This window comes from Mus pahari, chromosome 8, assembly GCF_900095145.1.
Source record: "Mus pahari chromosome 8, PAHARI_EIJ_v1.1, whole genome shotgun sequence".
NCBI lineage: Eukaryota > Metazoa > Chordata > Mammalia > Rodentia > Muridae > Mus > Mus pahari.
In genome coordinates, this window is record NC_034597.1 from 98,988,890 (window position 1) to 98,999,351 (window position 10,462).

A 10,462-nucleotide genomic window follows, 5' to 3' on the forward strand; every position below is an offset into this window, starting at 1 on the left:
AAAGAACTTCTATACAATAAAACATTACATAGATTAATGTGAGAAATCATCTTTTGAATATGATTAATTTTTTATATCTCTGAAATTGACTTTTATTATGTCATTCAATTCAATGATTGCAAAGACAGGTTGCATATCAGTCAGGTTTTTTCCTTTATCATCCCATTATAGAATAGATTCCTAAAGATAGTTGTTGGTCAGACCCAAACTGGCAGTTACAGTTTCCAAAACAACACCTTGTAATACACATATAGAGTGAAGAATTTAATGACATGAAAAGGTTTGGGAAATAGTAAGGAACTGGATGGCTGTACAATGAAGACATAAAGAGTATAAAACAATCTAAAGCTCCAATTTCACACTGTCAAAGTGACTTTGTAGCAAAACAATGAACAGGGATAAAGAAATGAAAGGATATAAAAATCATTAAAAAAAAAAAAAAAACTAAGCCTTTTCCCATTTTCCCTATAGCTGCACCTCAATCCTGTGCCTATTGACAAAAATAAAAATTATCAACAGATATTCAGTTGGATGTTTCTTCTTTTGTGACAAATAGGAAGAAGTTGCTCATCCGAATCAATTGACCAAAGAAATATCAAAATGATAGATTTGAGTGAGTGTTTAAATAAGGTGTATGAAAACCCAGTTTCTTTTCCAGAATTTTCAGAATTTTTTAGTTTATCTAACAAAACAATGTGTATTTTGTAATAGTTTAAAATATATGGCTTCAACATAGAAGCAGAAAATGATAATAAGCACAATTAAATTAAACATAACCAAGGATTTTAAATGTATTTGTCAAAATAATGCACTGTCATTTAGTGTAAATCTGTCTATAGATCCAAGCAAAGAAACATGAACAGTGGATGAAGACTACGTGGTTCATTCACAAAATCCATATCATAATCTACACTAGATTCTAATCTTTTTAACAATAAAACTTGTGATGACGTATGAAGCTTTGAAGACTTCCTGTCTCCCTGTGAATGGCAGGATGCTCTCTTGAACTTTTGAGTTTATATTACACACAGTTACAAAACTCCAGTCACTGAGTTCTCTTAAATTGAAAATATCTTGGGAGGAGTACATTTCAAGGATATGCCAGAAACCTGGAATGGGAAAGGGTTCCTGAAATCAATGGGGTGACCTTAGCTGGGACTCACAGTAGAAGGGATATGGAACCTGAAGGGGCCCCTTCCTGCAGCTAGGCAGGAACCCCAATGGAGTGACAGGGACATCAACTTATCACTAAAACTTTCAACACCATTGTAGTGGCTATTCCTGGTTGTCAACTTGACTATATCTGGAATGAACGACAATTCAGAATTGGAAGGCTCACCAGTGACCCTAATCTTGAGGCTGGGAGATAGAAGTTTCTGATCTAGATCTTGGGGCACAGTGGCTATGGATTGCAGAATGTTAAGACAGAGAGTTCTCCGAGTTCAAGTGATTAAAGGTGGGGTAGCACACACCTTTAACCTGGGCTACACCTTCTGCTGGAGCTGATCTGAATCTTGGTATGGAGATCTTGAGGCATAGTGGCTACAGGGAGATCTCTGAGTTCACGGTCATCTGGGATTAAAGGTGTGGTGGCACACACCTTTAATCTGGGCTACACCTTCTGCTGGAGCCCATATAAGGACATTGGAAGAAGGGAGTCTGCTTCTTGCTCTTTCACGTGCTTGCCATGAGGGACTCAGCAACTGCTAGATCCTTGGACTTCCATTCATAGCTACTACTGAACCATTGTTGGGATTTGGACTGCAGACTGTAAGTCATCAATAAAGTCCTTTACTATATAGAGCATATTCGTAAGTCCCGTGACTCTAGAGAACCCTGACTAATACAACCATATTTATCCAATTTATCTTGTCTACAAGAATTTCAGGGGTGGGTGATGGAGCAGAGACTGAGGGAACAGCCAAGCAAAAACTAGCCTAACTTGAAACACCTCTCATGGGCAAGTGCCAGTCCCTGACACTATTAATGATCCTTTGTTATGCTTGAAGCAAAGAGACTAGAATAACTGACCTCTGAGAGGTTGCACCCAGCAGCTGACAAAAACAGAAGGAAAGAACTGCAGCCAAACATTAGATGGAGATCAGGGACTCTGGGAAGAGTTAGGGGGAAGGATTATGGGTCCTGAAGAAGACATGAACTCCACAGATGACCAAGAGAATCAACTAACTTGGATCCTTGGGGGCTCTCAGAATATAAACCACCAACCAAAGAGCATACACGGGCTTGATCTAGATGCCCAGCAGATGAGTGTCTTGGTCTCCATATGGTTTCCCAACAACTTGAAGGGTTGCTGTCCATAAAACTGTTGCCTCTCTATGGAATATGATACCCCAACTGAGCTGCCTTGTCTGGCCTCAATGGGAGAGAATGTGACTAGCCCTGAGGAGATTTGCTTTGCCAGGGTAGGTGGATACCCAGGTGGGGCCTCCACCCTCTGAGAGAGTGGGAATGTGTAAAAGGAAGAGAATGTGTGAGGGGAGACCAGGAGCAGAGGTTCAGTGGCATGTGTAGTTATATGGAAGACTTTGGAAGAAGAAAAGGAAAGGAAGAAACATAATTATATTATGATTCCCAAAATTTTAAAAAATGAAAAAAGTAGAAAATAAAAGAGGAAAGAAGAGCTATGTTGATTCACTTGTTCAGAACTTAGCACTTACCATTCTGTTGGAGAACAATATATTTCCCACTCTTTCTATACTAATTACCTCACCAGATCATTTTTCTATTTACTCTCTAAAATACTCCCTTCATCAAAATCCCAAGATGCAATAATGGACTACAAACACTTCCCCAAAAATGAATCTATAAAACAAGGTCTCAAATATTCATAAGCATTCGCTTTGGATTTTGAATGTTCTTTTAGGTATTTACATTGCAAATGTTATCCTCTTCCTGGTTTCCCCTCTGGAAACCCTCTATCCCACCACCCCTCCCCTCTATTTCTATGAGGGAGTTTCTCCACCCACCCACCCACCCACCCACTCCTGCCTCACTGCCCTAACATAAATCTACAGTGGAGCAATAAGCCTTAACAGAACCAAGGGCCTCCACTCCCATTGATGCCAGACAAGGCCATCCTCTGCTTTATATGTATCTGGAGCCATGGGTCCTTCCATGTGTTCTCTTTGGTTGATGGTTTAGTCCCAGGGAGCTTTGGTGTTCTGGTTGGTTCATATTTTCAGTCCTTCCCCTAACTCCTCCATCAGGGTCTCCATGCTCAGTCTTAGATGGGTGGGTGGCCCCATCCCTCAACCTGGGACTTGCCAATTTGAATGTTCTTAAAGCTTTCACTTTCAACTTTTTTAGTGCTATAAAAAGACTTGCATATTCCAGAAAGATTTTCCTGACAGGACCCTCACATAGCTCTCTCTTGTGAGGCTATGCCAATGCCTGGCAAATACAGAAGTGGATGCTCACAGTCATCTATTGGATGTAACAGAGGGTCTCTAATGAAGGAGTTAGAGAAGGTACCCAAAGAGCTAATGGGGTCTGCAACCATATAGGAGGAAAAACAATATGAATTAGCCAGTACCCTCCCCCAGAGCTGTGACTCTAGCTCCATATGTAGCAGAGGATGGTCTAGTTTGGCCATCAATGGAAGGAGAGACCCTTGGTATTGTGAAGATCATATGCCCCAGTACAGGGGAATGCTAGGGCCAGAAAGAGGGAGTGAGTGGGTTGGGGAGCAGGGTGGCGCGAGGGTATAGGGGACTTTGGGGATAGCATTTGAAATGTAAATGAAGAAAATATCTAATAAAAAATGCCTTAAATAAAAAAAAGTCATAGATTTAAAAAAAAAGTTTGGTTGATTTTAGTCTCTCATTTTCACTTCTAAAACAGCATAATTATTTTCTAAATAAAGTTCTCCACTTATGTTAATTTCTATCTTAATTATGCTTTATTGTTATTTAAAATATTAGTTTTCTATTGTTCTTCATTAATTTTATGCGTCACTTTCTTATCTAGCAGCTATACCAATAATTTGCCATTGTATAGACAGTACATCGGTTATAGATGGTAAATTTCATTTATAAGTGCAATAAATTTCTAGGTGACATTTGGGTGGTAAAATTATTGTATTTCTTATTTATAGTTTCCTTTAATTTTTTAGTAAATATGATTATGAAAACCTCAATAGTATTTTTCTGGAACAATTTTTTGAAGAGATGAAAAGACAATCAGTAGATGACTTAAAGTGGTTACACACTCACATTTAAGAAAAATAGCACTATACTTCTATAATCCTTTACAATTATCATGTGAAATGACTTCAAGGTTGCTTCCCCATTGTGGATTTTAAAGAAGGTCTTCTTTTGTCTATTTTTTTTAATCTTTGAGATTATAATTTAATTAAATCATTTCTCTCTTCCTTCTATTCCCTTGATCTCTCTCATATGTCTCTCTTTGTTCTCTTTCAAATTCAAGGCCTGTTTTGAAATGTGTGTGTGTGTGTGTGTGTGTGTGTGTGTGTGCAACTTGCCCTGACTGAACAATGTTAGACACATGTTTTTTGCAGTTTTCAGGCCTATCCATTTGGTACAAGATAAACAACTGTATTCTCTCTCTTTGGAGAACACATTTTCTCTCCCTATCTGTTCACTATTCCTTAATTGTCTGTAGTACTTTGTGCTATCCAGGATTGAGAACTTGTGGGCATCCTGCACTCCAGTTTGGCAATATGTTTTTTAGTGTGTGTGTGTGTGTGTGTGTGTGTGTGTGTGTGTGTGTGTGTGTGCATGTGTGTGATTTCTTGTTTGTGTGTAGTGTGTTCTGTGATGTAGTATGGTATTTGTGTGTGTGTGTGTGTGTGTGTGTGTGTGCACATGAATGTCATAGATATACATGTCTGCGTACATACATGGAAACAGAGTATGACATCAGGTGTGCTGCTCTACCATTTTCTGCTCTAACATTCTGTCTTATTCCCTTGAGGAATGGTCTCTCAGTGAACCCAGAGGTAAGCAAGCAATCTGCAGTCTCCAACTATATATTATTTAATTTTCCCCTGAACTTGATTAATGGACAAACATAGAAATTTCTGTCTTACACAGCTGGATTAGTGTAAAGGTATTGTTTTAATTTGATTTTGTCCATGAAATCTTGGTGCCTCTATCTATGGTGACTGAGTTTTTCTGTTATAGTAGCATGGGCTGGCATTTGTGTTACCTTGGGGTCTATATGACATCTGTCCACGATCTTCTGCCTTTTTGAGTCTCTACTGAGAAATTTTGTGTAATTCTGATAGGTTTGTCTTTATATATTACTTGGTCTTTTCCTCTTACAGCTTTTAATATTCTTTCTAGAGGGGTGAGCCAGAGTGGTTGGATGGTATGGGAGGCAAAGAGGAAGAGTATAGGGTGGGGTGTTCATGAACAAGAGATGGTGACAGGGGATAACATTTGAAATATAACCAAATAAAATAGTTAATTAAAAAAAAGAATTGTTCTATATCCTTAGTAATCAGAGAAATGCAATCAGAATGGCTATGATAAAAAATCTCAAGGCAGAGAACATGTAGTCAAGGACGTGAATCAAGGGGAAATCTCTTCCACTACAGGCAGGAATGCAAACTCATGCAGCCACTCAGTAATTAAGTCAGGTGTTTACCTGGAGAATTGCGAGTAGTTCTAACTGAAGATGCAACTATACCTCCTAGGCATATACACAACAGATGCTCTACCATGCCATAAGGTTTCTACTATGTTCATAGTAGCCTTATTTGTAATAGCTAGAAGGCAGAAACAACCTGTACTGGCTCTTTTTTGTTGTTGTTGTTGTTTTGTTTGTGTGTGTGTGTGTGTGTGTGTGTGTGTGTGTGCCACCTTGAAACAAGCTGGTGTTATCACAGAAAAAGGAGCTTCAGTTGAGGAAGTGCCTCCATGAGATCCAGCAATAAGGCATTTTCTCAATTAGTGATCAAGGGGGAGGGTCCATTGTGGGGGGTGCCATCCCCGGACTATTAGTCTTGGCTTCTGTAAGAAAGCAAACTGAATAAGCCATTGGAAGAAAGCCAGTAACTAACATCTCTTCATCTGAGGCCTCTGCATCAGCTCCTGTCTTCAAGTTCCTGCCCTGTGTGAGTTCCTGTCCTGACTTCCTTTGATGATGATGCCAAATGTGTTCCACAGCAATGTGAAAGTGTAAAGTGAATAAACCTTTTCTTCTTCAACTTGCTTTTTACCCATGATATTTTGTGCAGGAATACAAACCCTCACAAAGACAAGTGGACGTTAGCCCTAAAGGACAGCATACCCGTACTATATGCCACAGACCCAAGGAAGTTAAATAAGAAAGAAAATCCAAGGGAGTGTGCTTGAATTTCACTTAGAAGCAGAATAACATATTCATAAGAGGCAGGTGGAGGGAGCAAACTGGTGGGAGGTGATGAAGAGGGGAATAGGGGGTTCAGCATCAGTTGTGGAGAAGGACACGAGAAATGATCAGATGTTGGCAAAAATGAAAGAAAATCTACAGGTAAAGGGGAAAGGAGGTGGGGAGCATCTCTAATATGACATTCCAGAGTCCTGGGTTGGAGGAGGCTTCCAGAACTTACCTTAGCTAAGACTCATAGGAGGGAGGCTATGGAACTTGAAGTGGCCACCTCTGTAGTCAATCAAGACCCCCAATGAAGGGATAAGGACACCAACCCACACACAAATTTTTTGACTCAAAATTTGTCCTGTCTTCAAATAATTCAGTACTAATTTGGAGCAGAGACTGAGGGAATAGGCAAGCAATAACCAGCCCAACTTGAGACTTATCTCATGGGCAAACATCAATTTATATTTCTGTCACTGTTAACTATATTCCATATGTGCTTGCAGCATGACTGTGCTCTGAGAGACTCTACCAGTATCTGATAGAAACAGATGCAAAAGTATATGGGCAAACATTGGATGGAGCTCAAGGAGTCTTATGAAAGAACAGGTATAAGACTGAGTGCCCTGGAGGGGATAGGAACTCCATCAGCAGTCAACTCACAATGTCCCTTGTGGGCTCTCAAAGACTGAATCACCAACCCAAGAGGATGCAGGCCCTAGACCTAGAACCCCTGGACACACGTAGTAGATGTAAAGCTTGAGAGCACAGGCTCTCTCTAAAGCTGTTGTCGCTCTGTGGAATCTTTCCCTCTAAATGGGTTGCCTTGTCTTGTCTTAGTGGGAGAGGATTCACTTAGTCCTGCAAAGATTTGATGTGCCAGGATAATGGTATACCCAAGGGGGCCTCCACATTCTCTGAAAAGGGGAGGGGTTGGGGGGAGGGACTGTGTGAGGGGGAAACCTGGAATCAGGAGCAGTAATCAGAATGTGAAGTGAGTAAATGAACAGATTAATGGGAAAAAAAAGAAAACATGGGGAGCTAGAGGGAATATTTTTTAAGATAATAAAAGAAATTTCAGAAACTGATATATTCACCTTAAAATTTGACACATTATGTCAAAAGCCATATTTATGGCTTTCTCTCATATTAAAAATTGGCCAAATAATTAGATGTGTAAAAATTAAATACATTGCTAGATTTCTTGTAAAATAATTTAGTTAAATACTCTATAATTTTACATATATAACCCAAGGAAAAACTTATGCATAACATACACCTTGTTAAATTCTCAATATGCAATCAATATTTTTATTTATACAGGAGTAAATACTTATATATATGAATTTAATAGGTATATTGTATCTAAAATCTTCACTCATGCACCTATATACTCACATAATAACAAATCACTATAACTATATTGTACATATACAGCTGTTTATAAAGTGGGTTTTTTTTTCTATATAAAAGGGTAGGTGAGATAACCATGCTATTTTCTTTGAGCAATTAATTTAGAAAGTATGTCAGTATAAACAATGTATATACCTTGAGTAGAGTAGTTTTGATTTCACAATAATAATCCAGTTTAAATGTCAATGAATGGTTTTAGCATGCTATATAAAGAGATTAAATAGGTATGTATTTTGATCATTAAAGTCTTTTGGTGTGTTTTATACTTTGGTTGAGGTATTAGTCTTTCATGGCTAAATATTCCTGTATTAGTCTCACAAAGTCTGGAGAGAACAGTAAATTTATCCCTCAGTTTCTCTAATGTTGGTTGAGTGCTGTTACAGTACACAGATGAAAAAATCATGCAGATTGCTGAAGTTATGCTTACATTGTTAAAAAGAGAAAATTAGAAGTTGGGTGAATCTTTTAATCATGTGAGATGAATAAAACATTTTCCCTCATTTTTTCTCTTACCTTTCCCAGAAACTTATTTTCTTTAATTTTTCTCATTTCACAGAGATATGCATGAAAAATCCAATAAAGGATGTCTTTTCTGAAATGATATTCTTTTTATTTTTACCTTTAAAACACATTAATTTTTTTTATTATGACTCTAAACTTGATTAAAGAAGAAGAGAGAAAATGACAGTCAACAGTGATCAACAAATTCACATACATTTCTTCAGACTCCCCAGTGAGACTGGCTTGGAGAAAAAAGTATACAAACCTCACTAATATTTATAATTTAGGACTCTGAGTTTAAAATTATTTATTATTAAGGAACAATTGGAATTAATCAAGTAGAGTTAGCCAGGAGATTGTACAATTTTTTAGTGCTTGTATCAATGACATAGTATGTAACTTAAAAACAAATTAAATTAGGTCCATCCCAAAGGATACCCAATAGTAACAGAAATAAGAGATTTCTGAGTAACTATACTAAGGAGTCGTATGCTAAACTTTTACATTAATAGTCTTATAAGATAAAAGCAGAAGACATGGTTCAGTGGTTAAAGTCACATACTGTTCATGCAGAGTGCAGAGAATCCTACAGGACCTGATTCAAATTAGTTTACAAATAGTAACTTCAACCACGGGGAACTGAACACATTCTGCTGTTCTCTTGGTGTTGCGAGCCATATCATTCGCCATTATAGGATGGCGCTGGCTTCCACTGCCCATCTGATAATAATAATGACTCAGCACAAGTCCTCTTTGCCCAGCCTTATGTTATTGAAGTGATTCTTGCTTTAGCCTATCCCGTGGCAACAGTAAGACACAGAGCACCTGGGCAGTGAACGCTGCTCCAGTATATAGGGTGGCCTTGCTAGTCCATTAGTGTTCCCCATAGCACCATGAAAGGCGTTCCTGAAAAAAGTGCTGTTGAGAAGGATTTCAGGCGTCGCGTCGTCGTTCTTGCTGGTCAAGGCTGGTCGCGACATCTTGGTACACACATGCATATGTAATTAAATATATGTTTCAAATACACATAAATTAACACCTTTATGAACACACCCATAAGTAAAATATAGTTCAATCACTTAATATGTCTTAGAATGTTTTTATATGCCCTCTCCCACTGTTAGAAGTGCCGCAAAAAGACCAAGCTAAAAGCTATAACCTATAAGCAGAGATATGAGAGAAACTCAGGCAAGCTGCATGCTTGCCACTTCATTCTCTGTAAGCCCATATGATTCAGTTGCTTAGTTGATTCAGTGGGCCTTGTTCTCTTGGAGTCTTCTGTCACATCCAATCTTTGACATCTTTTCTCCCTTTTCTGAAGAGTTCCCAAAGCTTTAAAAGGAGAGACCTAATGAATACATCCAATTTAAACTTAGCCCAATGTCTGATTGTGGCATAATCTTTAAAAAAATGTTAAATCCTTTAAGATACCTTAGAAAATATTAGTCCAGGACAATCTATATAGTAAGGAGAGTCATTCCATCGCTTAAGAAATTTCTTTCTGAATCTTATTTTACCTTTAAATTAAAGCTAAAAATTTTAAATATTTTCTATAAAAAGATTAAGATATATATTTTCATTATGTTTTATAGCTTTTATTTCATTTATGGTTTCTTTCTGAGTTTCTTGATTAATATGATATCCACAAATAAAAAAAACTAGCCCTCAGCACCACAGTGAATCATTGCTAACAATCAGAAAGCTAAACAAACTCATGAATATTTAATGTTTAATAACAATTTACAAAATTAAAAACTATAATAATTAGAAAGGATTGTGATTCTTGAATTAAATTTCTTGTTCATGTGGCACAAATGAAAGCATTAGAAAATACACTTAAAAAAGAAATTGTTTGTGACCATATTTTAATAGCATTTTCAAAACTAGCTACCCTGATTTATGTGAACTCAACATCTATCTCAAGGGCTGTTTTCACAGGACACAAACTTGTTGCCAGATTCTTTAATTCCTAGAATTAGAAATGAAGGTCAATATTAAAATTGGTCTCAAATGACCTAGCCATGAATAAAAATGCAAGGGGCTAAGAAGGTTCATTTCATTAAGCATCAAATGAAGTTGAAATTCTCTCCTCAGAATGAAAACTATCACTAGTTTCAGTACTATTATTACCCAGTAAAGTTAACACATGACTAAAATTTCAATATTAGGTTATACAATATACTGAAAAAAACTTGAGCACATATTTTTC